Consider the following 21059-nt stretch of genomic DNA (forward strand, 5'->3'; position numbering starts at 1 on the left):
ATAGGTATTGAGATTCGATGTCAGACTGTATATGGATACAATCTAATTTGATTCTCTGAATAACTCTTTGAAATAATGATACATGTACTTGTGTGTGTGTGAGAAGGGGGAGGGGGTATAAATAACATGACTTCTCCAGCACACCATTATCCAATTAGCTAAGTGCTGAGCTTCCTAATGCCTCCTTAAGAACATTAAAGACAGATTTAGATAAACTACTAGTGATTTGGTCTGAGTGAGATGTTACAATGAAAGTAAAATTTCTCTGTACTTTTTCATGTACGCTAAAAATTTATACTGATATCCGTACTTTTCTCCAAAGGTTTATATATTTTTGCTTACCTCAAAAAACTCAATCAAGATGTTTTAAGAAGAAATTTTTTATAATAAATTATAAATATAAATATAAATGTTCCCATTTAATGAAGTTTGTGAGGTAATAGTTTCCTCATATAATCTTGCCATGAACCTCAGTGTGTGGATAAACACACCAAGGATTCCACACATAAAGAACAAAGATACAGTTGCTTTTTACCACATTAATGATAAACCCTGAGTCACCACCAATTATGTGTTGGTGTAGCATTAAGGAAGTAAATCAAAACATTTCCCTTTGGTGTCATTTAGACAAGAACAAGTCCAGACTTGAATTCTCTACTTCTCTCTCCCCATCCCTCTTGTTGGTCTGTTGTGTGAGTTTGAACCTGTGCCTGCCTGAGGGCTATATTGTAATTTTTTTTCCCTAGAATCTGTCCCTCAGTGTGTGTCTTTCACCGACAAAGGTTATTTCTCTCTTTCATTGAACAGCACAGAAAACATCACACGAGGAAGGAATTGGGGATACTTCACAGAAATCTTTAACAAAGTTTTACAAAGCGTTAAATCACGGACTCAAAGCATTAAGTCACGGACTCCAATTGACCCACGTAACAAACAGTATTACAAACATCAGTGTTTTCAGATAATGAACAGTATTACAAACATCAGTGTTTATCAAATAATATCTGTATGTTGACTTTAACATGGTGGAGAGAGCTCAAGAAAGAAGGTGTGGAGTTGAGTGGGTAGGGAGATGAGAGGCTCTGGGAGCGATAAGAGAGGGGAAGACATTGTATATATTTTTTAAAAAAATGAAACTAGAAATAGATTAATCGCATGACCCAGATAGCTATACCACTCTTGGGCATATACCTACAGGATTCTGTATCTTACTACAGAGATACCTGCCATTCATATTCTAAAGCACAAGCTCTATTCAAAATAGACACAGCGTGGAAACAACCTAGATGTCCAACTGATGGAAGGAAAATGAATAAGTGACATATTTACACAGTGAAATGCTGAGTAGCTGTGAAGAAAAATGAAATTGTGAAGTTTGAATGCAAAAGAACGGAGCTAGGAAAGAAAATAATTCTAATTGAGGTAACCCAGAGCCAGACAGAGAAACATCACTTTTTCTCTCATCTGCAGATGTTATTTTTGAATCTTCAGATATGTGTGTTTCATCTGGAACACCAATAGATGATAGGAAATTAGTAAGAAGCAACTGGGGTAGATTTCAAGGGAGGGGAGGGAGCTCAGTGGTATTTCCTGACAGGAGTTTGCTTTATTCTTTCACTTGCTGATATTAAGGGGTGGATGTTAGACACTGTATCATTGTATATTTCCATCATGCCCAGCTGAATTATCTCTTATGGCAAAATAATAAAGGAAACTTCAACATTAGCTTCAAATGTATAAAAAGCTCCCATGCCTTCTGATGATTCCATGTACATAATTCTAAAGCACAAGACAGGATAAGAATATTTTATTTTCTCATACTTCATCTGGCATTTATGAGTGGAGAAAATGATTGGATGCATGCATGTCCCTGAGATTGATATGCCTTTCACCTACTCCCTTAGAAATAATACAAACAATATAAACAAATGCATTATCTAAAGAAATTTAAAGACATAGCATGCGTTTTGAAAAGCTAAAATAATAGGAAATCCAAACCAAATGTTACTTGATAGCTATGTTGGAAGATATAAGATGTTGCCTAACATGTGCAAGACCCTAGGTTCCACGCTCAACACTTAAGAATTCACACCAAACTAATATGATTGCAAAACAAAACTTCCCTCCATTGTTTTTAAAATTTTCTAATCATAGTGAAAACAGAAATGGAAAAATTTATATCATGTTGTATATGATTAGTTATTGAATACTGCTTCTAGAAGTTTATTTTAAATTGAAATATATGTGTATAATTTAGAGAGACATCTCACACATCTATGAAAAACAGAGCTGATTAGATTAAAGGCACTGGCATTGGAAATGCATGCTTTGGAAATGTTTTATGGAAAAGCAAGAGCTTTTTTTCTATGGAAATGTGACACCAAGAACTACTGAAATAATTTTAAAGCTCTTTCATCTCTAGAATTTGCTGCTCATATCTCTGCATTTAGCTGATATTTCCAGGAACATTATTTCTGTTTATCATCATCACTGTCAAGCCGCCATCTCTAGAAGGTGAACTCTAATCCCAGAAAAAGCTGATTATTTGCAAGAAATGTCACAAAGGAAAATTATGACATTATTGAAATTTAACGAACCAATTTACATAAAGTTCATATTTTCTTTCTTTAAAATCTGACTTATCGGAGCATCATCGAAGCTCAACACAGTGTGACCTTGATAAAGTTAATGTAATGCCTGTAACACAATCCATACATTTTACCAATTAAATAAGTAGAGAAAATTATAGTCAATTTTTAAAATATTTATATTATATGTATATTTAAATATCTATTATATTAAATATTTAAATATATTATATGTATATTTAAATTATAATATGAAATTATTCAGTTATGTATGTATGTGAGAGACATATAGACAAAGTATCTGTTCAAAATACATCACTAATGATTTGCTCTCATACAAATATCAAAAACCATAAACAAGACTCACTGTAGTGGTCAACAAAAATTTGGATTTTGTTGTTGTTGTTTTGTTACAACTATAGTAACAGAAAAACAAGAGTCAGAAGAAATGACAGTTGTTGTTTATTTGGGTCAAGTAGCTGGATTTATATATTCATGCTACTTATTTACTCTCTGGCCTAAAATCTTTTCACGTAGAGCAAATTTCATGTGTATCTATTTTGTTAAAATTTAGATTATACTTATCAATATTTATCTATTTGCAGTCATAAACCTAATATACAGAACTGTGATGTTTGAGCAGTAAGATGTTTCAAGCTTCCTGGCAGCAGATCCTCAGCTAATCATCTTTTCAGTTTTGCCACAAGGACAAATATTGCAGCCATTTTTCTTTTTAGAAATAACATCATTGAAAAGTACAATGAAAACCCCTGAGACCAACGTAACGTAAATCTACTTACCACACAACTTTCTTCAATTAATATTAGTATATTAACATATCTTCTCAAAACCAGCAATATCCCTGTTACATGGAAATTTAGGGTCTATATGGGTGTCCTAGAACTTTTCTTTGAAAACACGCTTTAATTGATTTATTTGGAAGTGACTTATGTCAGTTTTCTGGCTAATGTTCAGTGATTTTTTTTCTGGTTTCCTAACAGGAAAAATATTTTCTATAATTATTTTGTATATGCTTCAGACAAGCTGTAAATAATTTCTATTAGTGATTAGCATGAAGGTAAAATGACAGATGATCCAAGTACTCTAGTCTCTTACTCTGAACCTTTTGTTAGCCATTAATTTTTTTTCTAGTCAAATATTAGGGCAATATTATATTTTTTAAATGATTTATTCTTATTGTTAAATTTTAATATAAAATATATGCACATTGTTGTTGACAATTTTAAAAATATAATATTTAGTGCCCTATATAGCACCTATGTTTTATGTATAGTTTGGATCCACAGAAAACTTCACAGATACTGTTTTTAGTGGCAAAGATGCCTCCACTGAGCCTCAGTAACTTACAGAATCATTTAGAAAGGAAAATTTCATCAGCTTTTTTCTCTGGTAGATTTAACACTTATATTAGGACTGCTTTGAAAGACAGGCATATTTATCTTTATGAAGTTTTCTAAAAATCAATACAAAAAAAAAGAAATGATTGATGATACTATATCAAAGCTAGTTTAGTGTATATATCCCTTTATAAAAAAATCTGTGTGTCAAAGGCTGTGTGTTGGAGGGAACACCTGTGCAAGATGACTGTGGGTTCCAGGGGAAGGATGGAGGGCACTAAATGTCTATGGATCCTTGAGATAGAGACTATTAAATGGCTGATGAGCAAAACAGAAACATTTGAGAGATTAGTGATGGCATTTGGCGGACTTGAGAGGTAGATCAATGGTTAGGGATCCTTGTTGGCCCTCCAAAGACTTAGTTTCTGTTCTGTGTACACATACTGGTTCACCACCTGTAAAGCTCCAGTTCCAGAGTCTCCACTACCCTCTTCTGGACTGCAAAGTACACTGCACACACATGGTAAACACACAGATAATCAGGGACACACCTACAGATAAATACAAAAAAAAGGAAAAAAAATGAAATTTAAAGGTGGCAATTTAAAATCAGAGTTAGAGGAAATACCAGATTTTTGTTTGTTTTTTGGGACAGTGTTTCTCTGTGCAGGAACTTTGAAGCCTGTCCTGGAACTTGCTCTATAGACCAGGCTGGCCTTGAACTCACAGAGATCTACTTGCCTCTGCCTCCCCAGTGCTGGGATTAAAGGTGTGCACCACCACCGCCCTGCTGAAATACTAGATTCTAAAAAAAAGTATTTTGCAGCTGTTTTTGGATTTTCTACATTTTGTCTGTAGAATAGGAAAAATTGATTTGCACATAACAAGAAAATCGTTGTATTTAATCATTAACAGCATTATTGAAATCTTTTGTGATACCTTATATTTAGGTTTATAAAGACATATATGAGAAGAGCGAACTCAGTTGGCTTATTGTTTATTGATAGACAAATGAGAGAATTGAAGTTTTGAAGTAGTTTCACAGCTCTTTATCAGCTGTGATTAAAAATTTTAAGTATGTTTATAGACATCACTAGTCATCTCAGATGCATATTTCTGAGTTGCACACTGCTTTATTGCTTGCCTTAGTAGAAATTGGTTGAGTCAGAAGAATCTGGGGGTACTATTGAAATTTACAAACACAGCATGTAGGGAGGGGACTCAGGAAAGGAGAAATATTGGCCAATAGCTATAAAACCATAGTTAGATGGAAGGATAAAGCTGTACTGTTTTACTGTAGATGATACATATAATAATAATGTATACTGAAAAGACAAAATATCTCACATCAAAGAAGTGATTAATATTTAGGGTGACAGAGATACATTACCCAGCTCCAAGGATTCAACAATGTGTCCTTACATTGAAATACCCAGTATACACCATGAATACACGCAAGTATTGTCACTGAAAATTTTAAAAATTGAAAGTGTCTCTTCATCTTTTCTTGAAATTGTGTGACATTGTTTTTGAAGCAGATGGAAAGTCAATGAGAAAGTCTGCAAGTGAGCAAAGCATGCATGGGACAATGATGCAGCGTGAAACACACTGTTTCTATGGAAATCAGAAGAAATAATAATGAAAGAAATGGCGGAATGTGATGGAATATATTCAGAGAGTTCACATTAGCAGGAAGCTGATAGTTTTACAAACCAGGGCTTTGTTTGTATTGAGCACTTGTGAGTTTCCTTTTCATTTTAAGTCATTATGTTTTAACTCTGTCACTTGTATGATAAGCTGCTGATTGGATAAGCGGTAGAAAAGTTCTCATTTCTATATTTTTATGTATTGCTTTGTAAAAACAGACTTTATAAGCATGCTTTTTTGATACTTATAATGGGAGTTTTCCTTTTTAAGTAAAATACCATTTGAGCATTTCTGTATACATTGTTTTTCATCATAAGAAACTACTGACAAAAGGGTATTAGTATTTAAGAGTATGAACATTGATTATTCTTTTCTATACTTATGATTATGAAAATTTTACTTTAGTATATAAATACCATTGATGATACTTTAAAATGTGTATTTCTAATCATTATGAACAAAATTATGAGTTCCATACATTTCAGACATTAAACAATGATATTTATCTTTCATTGGTAAGTTTGACCTATGCCTGTTCATTAATCTTGGAATCCTTTTTTTATTTTCACCATGATCTTGAAAAGAGAACTAGAATTTTGGATAAAGAATAGCGTTTTAGCTTTGTGCCTGAGAACACTTGTCCCTGCTCACTGCTCAGCTTTCTCAATCCTCCTAAAGTCACTGCTTCCTGCTTAAGTTTTTGCTCAGATTCATACTTTGCTTAATTTTATAAATTTTCCATTAGGACTGTCAAAATCAAACCACTTTTTACTGATCACATACAAGCTTAGACATGATATGTTTGAAATATGTGCAAAAGGTTTTTAAAGCAAAGGTTATTTTACAAAATGAATTTTAGTCTTTAAAATATATTCAAAATCTGCAGTAGGTATTACTACAAGGCATGACACATGACTAAAATCCTAGCATTCAAGTGGCTGAGGCAGAGGGCTTAAGAGGGTCCGTGGCCAGATTTTGTGTACACTTGATCTCAGTCTCAAAAAATCAAAACAAATTTAAAAAAGTGCAATAGTAGAAATCATACTAGACTCTCCAAGAAATATGGTTTTATACAGCATTTGGACTTTATTGCCTGGCTAAACTTGTCTTGCTATTAAGTTGATAATGACAATAAGCATAAAAATATGTTCATTAGCCCCAGCCTATTCTCACTTATGTGTGTGTATTATTTCCCTCCCTCCTAATCTGCACATTTAAATTTATGAAAAAAATTTTTCTTAATAAATTTCTGCTCTGCTATAAAAATAAAAATAATAAAAATTTATTAGCTAAAGGTTGGTCAATTTTTTTAAATACACATACTCTTTAGAAAACACTTGAGAAGTTCTTTACATTTTTCTCTGGAAGAAGGATGATTCATTACAATAGACAGGTTGACATCTGGCCTGGAAAACTTAATCTCACTTTTGTATAACCACAGTGGGCAGTAGATACATGTGCTGACAGATTTCCTCATCTTGTTTCTGGTCTTTTGGGGTCTTTCTTCTATTGAGGGACATTTACCCACCAACCCCACAGTTCCCCAGAGTCTTCTTGAGTGCGAGCAGCAGAAAATATTAGATAGAAGGATTTAGAGTGTGGAGATAAAAAGAGAAAATACAGGATAGCCTCGAGAGGGCCTGGAGCCTATTCTAATTGCCTATTCTAATGGGCCCTGACTGTCTCTGCCCTGGGGTGTTTACAGAAACGCCAAGGGATGGAGCAAAAGACCTCCCCTCAGCACAACCAAATGCAGACCATTTTAGACACCTGCACTCAGACCCATGGTCCAATCATCCTCTCCGACCTGCTGGGTATAGACACCAGGAACCTGAAAATGGGCTCCCACCTTCTATACCATGGAGGTCTGCAATATTGATAAATCTAGAAAAGAGACAATTAAAAAATGTGCTGTAATTATAGTTGTCATAAGTCAAAAGGAAATAAAGCCTTCTCATGTGTATTTATTGGGTTGGCCAGATGAAAGTGACAATTGAGTTGTTACCGTATCTTTCTGGCCAGGAAGCCACAGCTTATGTCTTAGTTTACGTGGGCTAACAAAATGTTCAAAATAAAATAGGTGATAGGTGAGATTTGTTCGGCATTAACTGCTGCCTTGGTACTTTGTGCTGCAGTGAGAATCTGCCTCAGTTTATTAACTCTATAGTCTCCAGGGATTTTGGTTGAGCAATGGCAAGAAACATTGCTATTAGCATGTGGGACACCAGCTTTAGAAGCTCAAAGGGGTGAAGTGAAGAAAACATGGGTAGTTTCTCACATTATGTTTATCTTTGAGTTGTTTTGAAATTATACTACACAGTTACCCCATATTCTACAGCATGTGTCAAAAAGCAAATGCACATGCTTGTGTTTTTCTTCAACCTCAGCTGAGCTCCTAACCAGGGCTACAAGAGTTTGTCTTGTAAAACAGGAGCCCAGAAGCTCCTGAATTAAGGAATCCTTAACTGACTCAGCAAATCCAGCCACCATTCCCTGTTTCAGCAGATCAGTTCTGAGGCCATTCCATCTTCACTTGACCATAGTTATAACCTAGTATTTGTCAGAATTTGAACTGATTTTTCTGTCTTCCCATTCCACCCCTGCCTCTGCCCCTGAGATCGAATGGTCTCATTAAATGACTTGCCTTAGGTATTTCATTACAGTACAGTAAAGTTCTAAACTGAAGACAATGGCACCTTCTGTGTAGATTTTGCCTCAGCCTGAAAACTCAGTTCAGAGAAGAGGGTATCTAAGGAACCGTGCATTACTAGCAGGTTGTGAGGCCATCTGGGTTATGTACTTACTTCTTACCAGTTCCTAATAATGTTTCTTCTTTGTCTTCTAATCATCTAATTTGATCCCAGGCTGTGATCCACTGGAAGAGTATCCCTCAAAGGTCCATATGCAAGGCTTGGTCTCCAGGATTGTGCTATTAGGAAATGCTAGGGTCCTGTAGGAGACAGGGCTTTATGAAAGTGAGAGGCCTTAAGCCATGGCAACATGTCCTAACAAGATTCTAGACTCTTCACTCTTCTCAATTTATCTTTGTTTTCTGGACCAGGATGGAGTGGCCTGCCTCTACACACCAGCTCCAAACTAATGTGCTATACTCACCAGAGGCTGAAAGCATGGGACCATTCAGTCTGGAGGCTGACGTGGGGAAGGGGGAGCTGTTTCCACAACTCAGGATGTGAGGCTTGGCAGTATATCTTTACATGTTGAGCCATCTCTCTGGTCCTCATTCAATCTTGGCCTAGACCTACTTGAACTATTGTACTTTTTCTGTGGCATCAGCTATTTTTCTAGCAATCACATAAAACTGAACATTTATGAAACATTGTGAAAATGTCATCAATGCTGGACCAATCAGGCACTCTCTAACAAAACTCTGGCCTTATTCATTTCTAATCACAGAAATAGCTAATGAAATGAACATTATAGGACCTGTTCCATTATCTCCTTTGAAAACTTGAAGGGATAGATAAAAGATATTACTGTAAAGTATATCCACATACTTTGGATTTGAAATTTATCCAACATTACTGAACATTAGCCTCATCCCATACTCTGTTAGAGAGGACGGTTGTGGAATACAGTCTTAAAGTTTTGTCCCATTAGTTTGAGTCATTTGCAACTTTACTTCTGTCTCTCCAAGATACATGGGTTAGAAAATTTTTAAAAAATATTCTTGTTGTTAGTTAATTCGACTTTTTTTTTTACAGAAAGGAATCTGATTTTATATTTCAGATCTCCTTTGTTTAATATTTTCTTTACAATCCTTTAACTGTAACTGTCTCATTGTGGTTGCTTTTTGTACAATGGACATCGTGTATATTTGACAGTCCTATCTCACCTCTTGAGTGCTAGGGCTATAGATGTGTGCTGCTCCAGGACTGCATATTGATATTCTTTTGTAGGAATCCAGACCTTTGTGCATACCAGACAAGACCTCTGCCAACTGAGCTACATTCTCAGACTGCTTTATTGCTTTGTATATCACTTAGATTTACTGATAGCATAACTTTCCTTATTTTTCACAAACTATTAAACCATTTAACACTTTTTCTTCTGGGTTTTTCTTTGTACCGGTCTCCAAATGCCTGTTTTTCTCATTAGAAAAATTCATGGAGCACTAAAACAACAGATTGGAAGGTTTTGTACATACGGTAACTCACAGATTTATAGGCTGTCCCAGAGAATTATAGGCATGAATTTTTTTTCCACACTGATACATACCTAACTATCTGTGTCAGTGGGTTTTCACTGGGCTAGTGAGATATCTCTGAGAGAACTAATCCACTGTACTAATATAGGAACATAGCTCTGCCTGCCAATGTTGTCAGAATAAGCAGGGTAAGGATATTGTATTTCAGACATCAATAGGAAGTGTTCTCTCTAATCCCTTTGTCAATATGGTTCCCATCTCCTAAGTGGTAGCCACATGTTTCTCACTTCTACTTCACTTAAGTTCAGTTTTCTTAGAAAAAAATACTTCTGATTGCTCTTAGTGTGAAGGAAAGTTGTTCTCTTAGCTATCTAAGACACTGTGGAGAAATCTGTACCCCAGCTTCAGAGATATTGGTTACCTTCAGCTCCTTTGTTTTTCTGAGTTTGAAATTTGGAGTCTATATTTACATAGTAAGGCTCATTTAAGAAACTTAGGACATAGAACTGAGGCCATTTAATTGACTCATTTCCTTGCTAATAAGAAACGGGAATAAACTGATTGGATAATCAAAGGCAGCAAGTGAGTTGCAACTTTGCCATGAACTACGTATCCTTAGGCCTTTGCTCTTGTGGGCAACTTGATACTATCATACTAATTGGCTGAGATCACATCGATTTACAAATGGAATTGTCAAGACCTAGAGGGCATTATTCCAAATGATCATTCAATTAGAATTAAGGAAACAACAATGTTTATGTCAATGCAACTTCTGACTTGATAATTAGGATGACATTCCCATCAGTAGCCACACAGCCTACTCTATCTTCCAGATATCTTTACCTTTCCATTATGATGTGCTAATTTGTTGCATAAATTCCTAGTTTTCCTTTAAAAAGAATTCCTTAAGAGACAATGTGGCAAAGTGAAATAAAATGGAACTTAGAAACCAGGATAAAATGATATCACTTGGAATTTTTATATGGTAGGTTGCTAAAGAGACTGAATCTCTACCAGAGCAGTAAGGTATGCTCTCTTTCCTCTAGTTCAACAAATAAGATTTCAATGGATAATTAACAATGTTTTAACATTTTATTCTCACAGAATGCTATATTTGACAGTTGAATATTTTACAAAATGATAACTTCACTTCAAGAATCATTTTGTTCAGAGTGTAAACTGGCTTCTTCAAAAGGAGGTGTTTTCAAAGTTCTGATGAAACCAGTACAGTAGATTTTACTTGGTATATGTGCTTTATGATGTCGTTTATAGGAGTGTAGCTCATTTCTGTCATTGGTGCCACTGCTTTGGAATGTTACTTTCTGACATGTTTTGTATTTCATGAATCTTATCAGGAGGCACTAACAAATTTAAATAAGAAATCGATATGAAGTGGTTGTTATTCATTAAATTGGCTTAAGGTGATCAATTAGATTCTGCATGTTGGATACGCAACTTGGACAATCAGGATTTAACATTTGCAAAATCTTAAATTTACAAATTTTAATCATGACTACAGTTCTCTTGGTGATGTATGTTATTCCACCAGCTAGAAAAAAGGCCTTCAAGTCCTCTAAAAGAAATATAAAGATTTTAGTTCCCTGTTTTCCCTTTGATAAACTGAATGTTCACTCTAATGTTCACAAAAGAAACTTTTCACTAAATTCCAAAAAATATGAGTAACTATAGAATAATATTTCATACTTGAGTTTAAAATTAATCCACATTGACTACAAGTCATACTGTGCACAAAGCTTAGAGGATTTTAGTCACTGTTGGTTTCTGGATCATGGTTCTAAGGATGTATTTTGAATAATTCCAATTTGGCTTTGTTGGTTTATCTTTCAGGTTTGCTCCATTTATTTCTTAGCTCCCATGACTGTAAAATAGCAAGTTTTCTATTTTCTCTCTTTTTCAAAAGAGATTCCCTACCAGCATTTCAAATCAACAACAACAAAAGAAAAAACAAAAAACAAAAGTTACAGGAATATGGAAGAGGAAGACAGACAATGATATCTGTTCATTAATCCTTCTCCACATAAGAAAGCTCCTACATTCTGTTCAGTGGAGTTTTAGGTTCTAATTTTTTTTCTAATACTGAAAGAAGTCTCTAGTGTGAGGAGAATATTGTTTTTTTTTAGAAAATGAAACTGAGAAGTGTTAGAGAGATTGCTCAGTGGTCAGAGCATATGTTCTCTCAGTAAGGGGACACAATGTCCCCATTTAGAATCTCTAACATCCATATAAAAGGCAGGGCTCAGTGAGGACTGTGGAAAGGCAATAAAGGCAGAGAGTTATGGAGAACTGATATATTGCTCTGATTTCTGTATGCAGCACTCTGGCAAGATTGTCCACAAACACATGTGTATAACACACACACACACACACACACACACACACACACACACACACACACATACACACACACACACTTAACAGAATCACAAGTTCCTGAAATGACAGGAAGTTTTTCTACAATTAAAACTAGTTACATATCTATATGAAGAACCTATTTAAAATATTTCGGTTGTAAGTTAACAAGTGCAATTGATGTATAAGAGTCATTTTAAATGATACTTTAAAAAAAAAAAGAAATAAGTATGAGGCTATTTACTTCTCCTGAAAGCATCTTCCCCAAAGGTCATAATGATGTGATCTGATGTTCTTCTCACAAATAAATATTTACATCAAAAAAAAAACTAGTATCTTACACTGTGTAGTACTAATGACTTGCAAGTGCACAGTATCTTCTCTATGACAATGCAAGTAGGTTTATAGTCAAACTTACTGAGTACGAGCAGAATGTGAAAAAAAATTCATTACCGTATATGAGTTTCTCATATTTTCATCCAATAAAATACAGTATAAAATATAGGAAAGTCATGTCAAAGACATGAAAAAGGCAGCCTTAACAGGAAGACACTTTTTTAAAAGTTCCTGATCCTAGCCATGTGTGCAAATATAGATCTTGTGATACTGGGCTCCTTGTACTTCATATCTATGTAGACCAAGGTGCTATTCATGTCCTTTTACCCTTTGATCCCATCATGGGCTGGATGTCAGTTCTGACCTGCAGCTCCTGTTTGTTGGTATAATGATTACATGTTATGGACCACCATCTAGCTGTTTCCACACACAGGAGACTGAGTCACTGCCTATCCAGCCTGTCCTTCCAAGCAGAGTTAGTTACGTATTAACAAGTTCATGGACTATGAGATTCCAGAAAAGACTAAGATACATGCAGAGCTGGCACAAAAGGGTGGGTGATAGGCATCTGCCATGTGTGTGTGTGTGTGTGTGTGTGTGTGTGTGTGTGTGTGTGTGTGTGTTTTCTTCTTTCTTTTTAATCTGAGAGGTTTCAGCTCCTCCTTTCTAGCATTTGTTTGTTTTTAAACAATAATAAAATATTATTTGGCATTACCCATAAAGTCATCTAGACCTATTGAGGAACATGTATTAACATATGTGGTTTCTTTGATCATCAATATTGACACCTGCATATCATTAGGTCAGAATTTCCAGTCTGGGCCCAGCATGTCCAGCATCCAGCTCTTTTAGTACATTCAGTAAAAATAGAATTTGATAACTAGAGATGTTCGGTAGCAGATTGGTTCTTTTTTTTCCCTTCAGTTAAAGATAAAAAGACAAGGAAATGGCACAGTGCAAAGTGGGCCCCTTCTGTACCTGTGACTGGACCTCTCTGTTTCTGTAATTGTCGATTGGCAGGGAGAAACGTGGATGTCCCAATCTAATCTGCATTTTGTGCTATGGTAGATTCATAAAGGCCCACCCCAGGGGACAGGAAATGGGCTAAGTTCCTGAGAAATAGAAACTTACTGTTGGTGACAAAAAGCCACAAAGAAAAGAAAGGTTACTGCTAATTCCTGGAGGTAGAAAGCCATAAAAAATATCCAGACTATGAATATGATGTCCCCCCTTCTCACATCCAAAAGACTCACTGACAAGCTGGACATGAAACTAGGTGCTTTGGGCACAATGAAGAAAAGAAAACCCCTCTGGATCTGTAATTCTTGATAGCATTATTCATTGCTTCCTTTATCTCTTATGAAAGAAAGCTTGTAAAAAGAGAGACTCTATTGTCAATGCTCTGTGTGCTATAACTGAGCAAGCAGTGTAGATATGAATAAGCAAACATGGTATTGCCCAATAAAATAACCTTCATTTAAATAAATGGCAATGCTCATTTTTTAACTCATGTATCTGAGCTAATAAAGTTTTTACTCAGAGAAAAGAGCAAAATAACTAGAATTGAAAGGGAGAAAATTAACAGATGAATACACATATTCTATGCATCTTTCCTTTTATTTAGAGAGGAAAGTCCCTGCACCAGCAACAGAATTTTAAATTCCATAGTATCCATGATGCTGTTTTGGGCTATATGAAGTTGAAGGTGTGAGAAACATTGGTCAGCTCAGTGCTACTACAGGCTGGGAAATTTTCTTACTGAGAGAGCTCTAGAGCTGGGCTGAGGGAATAACTTCCATCTTAAAAATCTGTCTCTAAGTATGGTAATTTTCCTGAAATGTCATCATTATGCATTTGGAAGTTAATAAAAGTGTTAGAGCTATTCACAGAAGCAATAACTCAAACCCTTTCCTCATTTGCATTATTGTTGGGTGATTGGTATCACTATTAGACTTGTCTTTCATTTTTCTTTTGTGCTGTGTGAACATGCAGGGTTGCCTTAGACTTGAAGCATCTGTCTTTATTCTCAAATGTATTGTATTTTTGCATTCAACAGGGATAAAGGAACTTGGAAAATGTATTTAAGCACGGTCATTTTCTGTACATAACAACAAAGAATGGGCATGTAGATTGACTAAATCACTGTAAATATATATGCTAAGGATCATAATTTCCCTACTGTGGCTGTGGACACAGGCAGAGACTCTGTCTTCACCTTTACGCATCCCTCCATTTTTCCAATTTGTCTCTTTTGTTCTTATATTTTTATTCTGTTTTTTTTTTTCAGCTTTGTCAGCTAGGTAGAAAATACATTTGAAGACAGGCATGTAGTTGAGCTCAGTGGATAGCTAGTCTGAGAGAAATTCCCAAAACAAAGGGGAATGTGTTAAAAAACAATTTGCTAATTCTATTTCTAAGCATAGATTATTCAAGGGACTTTTGGTCACCTTGCTGGGCAGTTATTGGAAAAAAATCATTATTAATAAGCAGATTTTTTTCAATCATGAAAGCACACCATTTATGAGATCTTAGATGAAAATATTTACCTCCAGGTATCTCATAGCAAACTAACCAGAGCACTGAGGTTTTCCAAATTATGTATAAATGGGAGTATTGCAACCAGAGAGGTCAAAATAGTCAGTGGGTACTTCTTCAGAGATGTATCTTGACTAAGTATTGCAGAGAACTTCAGGCAAAACCCTGCCTCAGGTCAACATCTATTAATATGTATTTACAATAGCCATGTTAAGATGGACAGGTTGACATTCCTTTGAGTTCCAAGACTTGAGAGACATAGATAGGAAGATTACTTGAACCCAGGAATTTAAGACCAACCAAGGCATCCTAAGAGGAATCTATTTCAATTTTTGTAAATATTTAAAACGAATAAGTAAACAAATGAACTAAATCAGTCATGCTTTGAGGTTAAAAAAAGAAAGACAGAAAAAAATTATATGGTGTGGAATGGTGTGGTGGTCACTCATACCTCTAATCCTGTTACTCTGGGTGCTGAGATCAGCGAATAAGGATTTTGAGGGTATCCCTGCCTATGTGATGAACATTTGTGTTAAAAACAGCAAAAGTAGAACAGAGCAGAAGAGAAGAGCATATAAAAGAAGGGAGATGAGGAGGAGAGTGGAGGAGAGGACAGAAAGGCAAAGAGATTGTGGAGTATAATCTGCCTTGAACAAGGAAACTTTGAAGAGAAAAATGGACTGGGCTGAGCTGAAGAGCTGAGGAAGCCTTCATTCAGTGCTACTGTAACAAGGGAGGCAGAAACTTAAGCACTAGAAAAGTGGGAGAGTACCTGAGAAGGGATAACTACCATGTACTTAGGCTTCTTTGTTTCAAGTTGTTGCTTATCTAAGTGAAATTTCTACCCTTCCCCTGCCTGTGCACACACACACACACACACACACACACATACCGCTCAGAAAAACTGAGAGATCAGAACACTAGTTTTCACCTTAACTGGTGGTCATAACAAAATACCAGGCACTAGTTGGCTTAAACAGTAGAAATTTATAAACTAAAAAGTTGGGGTTACCAGAAGAGTCAATTTTTAAAGAGCATTCTCTCCTTGTGTATAGATGGCTCTTTCTTACTACATTTTCCATTGGCAACGGGAGGAAGATTACTGATGTTTCTTCTTTCATAGGACTCAGGTTCTACTGTACTAACCTTATGTCTCATTCCACCTTAATCATCTACTTCAGGGCCTCTTTTCAGCAAAGTCACATGAGCATTGAGAATCACACAGTCTGGTCAACAGCTGAGTCAATATTACAATTATACACAAAACAGATGTCTGCCAGTTTCTTGAGAAGAACATTACTGGGTTGTAAATTTGGAACCAAACTGTAATTTTCATCTGAGGGAGGCAGAAAAATAATTTACAAAGGAAAGTTTTCTAAACCAGGCTAATTACCACATTCCTCTAATTTCAGATACCAGGGAGGTTAATAGGAAGGACTGAATATTGGATACCAACTTGGAATACCTATCAAGATTTGTATCAAAATAAAATCAGCCAATAAACAAATCAACTGAACAATAAAAGGCTGTTATCTGGCTTAGTGGTAGAACTGCTGCTTAGAATGCAAGAGGCCCTGGGTTCAATCCATACTACCACCATTTTTTAAAGTAAATATTCAGAAAAAGGAAAGTTAGTTTCTATATAGTGTTGAAAATATTTGTCTGAGATTTGATCAAGAAAACAGAATTTTCAGGCTACCCTGTGGGTCAGAAGGACTTTAGTAACTGAAATGGAGGCTATTGAAAATCCTGATTGTCTATTCATCAGCTGGGCATGGTTTGCCCATATTCCTCTACACATAGCTTAACTATGTCTCAGAGGGCCCAGAACTTAGTACATAGTGCAATAAGCAGAAGTGCTGAAATCTGTTTCCAAGTTCTTCACCTACTCATTAACTGAAGGATGAGCAAACGGGGTACAGGACATTTCCATTCTTTTTGTCCCTGGGACCTCACTGTATTTAGACCAATTGCCTATTTGAGAGAGAGCAGGTAGCCTGAAACACAAGATCAACTACTCAGGTCTAAGAGAGAGACCACATTTCTTGTTGAGGAAAACCAGGCCAAGGAAATGCAAAGAAAGGATTGAAAAGAAAGAGGGAGCAGTTATTCTCTTGGGTCGACACTGTCAACATCAGCAATGGCGGCTATTGGCTTCTCAATGGCTGGAGTCTCTTACTCTCTTAAATTCAGCTGCTTAGAAGTACAAGTTTCCTTTTATCCACCCGTTCAATTAACTACGCTGAAAAACAGAGCCAGGAGTAGGATGAGAGGAGCGATATATCTGGGGCCGAAGTTTAAGGGGACATCAAAAGTGAAAATTAATTCAGAACAGCATCAATATCATTTTATTTTGGCTCATGGTCTAATATGGTTCTATGTACTGATTTTGTCTTGATTTTGAATTGTATTTTCCATAAGTAGTTTGCAGAAGTTTTGGTCCTGAAATTATTTATCATAATTATCAAGCTTTCAGACAAACGCTGAATTAAATTTTGCAGCAAGGGTTGGTGATTCAGTCCAGTCTATATACAAAGAGTTGTACATTTTCCTTGAGTACTACAGAAAGTGTATATACTGTGTGATGCTTAAATCAGGCACGGATGTTAAATCTGTCTTCAAGCAATTGTTTCTTCATTATGAAAATATTCAAATCCCTTTCTTTCAGCCTTTCAAAATGCATGGCACATTATCCTCACTTATACTCAACTTATATTGCAGTAGCACACCAGAACTTCTTAAACTCATAAAAATCCTGGAAATTTAACACTGTCGAAGTCCAAGGAGCTTTTGGTGATTTCTGCATGAGGTCACATGGTTTTAATGGTGATAATGAATGCTTCTTAATAGATCAGTGACTCAGCTAAAGCTGCAAAATCCACTTGTCCTAATGTGGAAGGTTGACTTACTAGTATTTTGGGTTTGGATGGGACAGTGTCTCTGTTGAAGAGGAATTTTCTGTGGCGGTAGGAGCAGAAGTTTAGATGCTCTAAAACCGTACTTTTTTTTAAAGGAGATATATGTTAAGGAGAAAACAAAGGGTCCTGAAAGAGAGACACTTATCTTTACAAACACAAATTTCTTTACTATTTATTCCAGTTCATGGCCACTTGGATCTTGTCAATGGCAAGTCTGAAAGCGGTATGCTGTGGTTTAAAAATCAATGCAAACGCAAACTGTCTTTTAGTTAGTAATCCCAACACGGAACAAAGAATGAACAAAGCATTAAGACAACCCTTAGAATGCCCACGGTTTGCCTTTCTGAAGACTGTTGCAGAATGAAACATACATGAAATGATTTTCCTCCTTCAGCAGAAAGTTATGTAGAAGTTGTAATCTATTGGCACAGGCCCATGATTGGAGATCCTGTAGCTAATCCACAGTTTAGGGAGCGGAGGACGTCCTGAGTGTGTTAAGTCACAAGTGAATGTATGTTGTTGACAGGAATTGGCCATGACGAGGACCATAGTCTCAGACCCATGGGAAAATGATAAAGCTTTCTACTGGTCCTGGGGGTGAGGCTTGGAGAGATGGCATAGCCTTCTTCTGGTCAGTGAGCAGCTCTTGATAGTGTGTGCAGGTAATGTCTACCATAGCTTTTTCCATCATCTCTGTTTACAATCTGAAAACTGCTCCCTACAGTGATTGCTCCTGCAAAGATCAATTAAATCTCCAGATCCAGCTGTGTTCTATGAACCTTACCTCAGTGTTCAGATATATACTATAAACCCTGCCTCCTTATTTATCTGTACATAATAACCCTGCCTCTGCATTCAGCTGTGTGTAATAACCTTGCCTCTCTGTTCAGTTCTATAATAAAAACACCTACCAGCCTGAATGCTGAGGTGTCTCCATCAGAGAACCCAGTCAACCGAATCCCAGCTTATCTCAACTTTTCTGTGTCTTTTTGTCTGTCCTTTTCTCATTCCCTTATCACCCCAGTCAGGTCTAGTCCCTGGAAGCCATGGAAGAACTTGACACACAGTTGTATCTCCCTAATTGTAGGTCAGACAGTGTTTTTCCCCCAATAAGGGACTGAAAAAAGTAATCTATCACATGACTCAAAGCAACAGGAATAGTTAAGAGATCAAAGAATTTTTCAATTTAAAATTAACCACTGAGTCTAATTGCTCATATCTTCATACAGAAACGAAGAGTGATCTTCAGAGGATTTAAGAGATTTTACAAAAGTTCACCCAAGATGCATGTATTACCAGATTCACCATTAGAACTTTGTTTCATCCTGAGCTTTGTTATTTGAAACTGAGTTTCCTTCTGTATCCTACCACAACCATAGAAACTCATGTGGTTGAATCCACATGGGCATATAAACACTATAATCCTGTGCTGGGGCTCTGGATAGGGTTAAAGAGAGTTGGTTTTTTTTTTTTTTGTTTGTTTGTTTTTTTTTTTTTTTTTTTTTTTCGAGACAGGGTTTCTCTGTGTAGCTTTGCACTTTTCCTGGAACTCACTCTGTAGCCCAGGCTGGCCTCGAACTCAGAGATCCGCCTGGCTCTGCCTCCCGAGTGCTGGGATTAAAGGCATGCGCCACCACCGCCCGGCGAGAGTTTTATTCTATAACGAGGTTAATAAGGTTAGATTAGTTTGTGCTCTGACTTAATGTTCATTGTACTTGGTGCTAATTTTTCTAAGTCATTGGTCCAGCCATGCAAAAATATGTAGAGCAGGCAACTCAAGTCAGCTCATCCATGTGACCAGAAAGCATGTTACCATCAATTGAAAGGTAGCACTGAAATTTCAAAATTGCCTACCAATGTAAATACACTGATTTAAAGAGGGTGATGTGATTTGTTTTGTATTTTGACCCCCCCTTTTTTTTTTAACTTTAACCTCATATGGAAATAGCTTTTACCACCACACCTCTCTGTCATGGCCAGCGCTAGTGTGACATGCCTCAGATTCACAGATCATGGAGACGTGCAGTTGTTCTCAAGGACAGGTGCCTCTGTGAATTCCATGACCCTGTGATCGCCCTCCAATCCTTCTTAGTTCTCACAGTTCTGCATTGATTTTTTGCCTGGTGGTATATTTGAGAAAATATGTTACTCTAAGGTAATTTTATGTCTCTAAGGCAATTTTAGCTTCTGAGATGAAATACTGCAGTGATATTACATAATATCAATTACATTTTAGTCAGAAAACTTGAGATTTTAAGTACCAAATCACTAAATATAAATGTATTATGTTGTCCAGTAACATTTCTCTGTCTATGTTTCATAGGTTACCTGAGATCCTTTGACTTCTTCAGAAATACCTCACCATATGAGAAATGTCTTGACCTTCTGAATTTAATAACAGGGCTTTAGCCAGACTTTGTACTTGTGTTTCATATTTCACATTTGTGTTCAAATGACTCCTGAAATAAAACTCCTGTTCTTATTTTCTTTTCTGAATTTTATTCTATTTTTATGCTATGTATACATACATACACATACATATATGGTATATATAGTATATGCTATAATATATATAATATGTGTGAATATATGGTATATGTACATATATATCTATTATATTTATGATATACACATATTAGATATAATGGTATGGTAAATTAAGAAATATTTGCTGAAACTGTTACTTTCTGAGCCATCTGCTAGTTACTATTACCCTAATAACAAATCTAACAATATATATTCATTGGATGTCTTGTTTTAGTTTATTTGTTGGATTTGAGACAGGGCCTCACTATATAGCCCAAACTACTTTGACCGGACCTCAGTACTCCCCATCAGACTTCCAGGAGCTGAGATTACAAGTATGCTCCACATTTCCTAGTTTATTTATTGTATTTCTAAGATTCCATATTTTATGATTTTTCTTTAAGTAGCATAGAGTTCATGCTCACAGTCATTCAAGCTTCACCTACAACTCTTACAAAAGCTTTAATGACAAATTTTTGAGATGTGTATGTTCACATAGATTCATGTATATCCTAATTTCCTCAAAATCTAGTTTGGGTTTATCTTGTTTTAGCTCAATTGTCATATGGTTCTTGTTTTGTGATTACTGGTTATACCTCCATCACTTAGTTGCTGT

The sequence above is a fragment of the Peromyscus eremicus genome, chromosome 19 (assembly GCF_949786415.1).
Source record: "Peromyscus eremicus chromosome 19, PerEre_H2_v1, whole genome shotgun sequence".
Classification (NCBI taxonomy): domain Eukaryota; kingdom Metazoa; phylum Chordata; class Mammalia; order Rodentia; family Cricetidae; genus Peromyscus; species Peromyscus eremicus.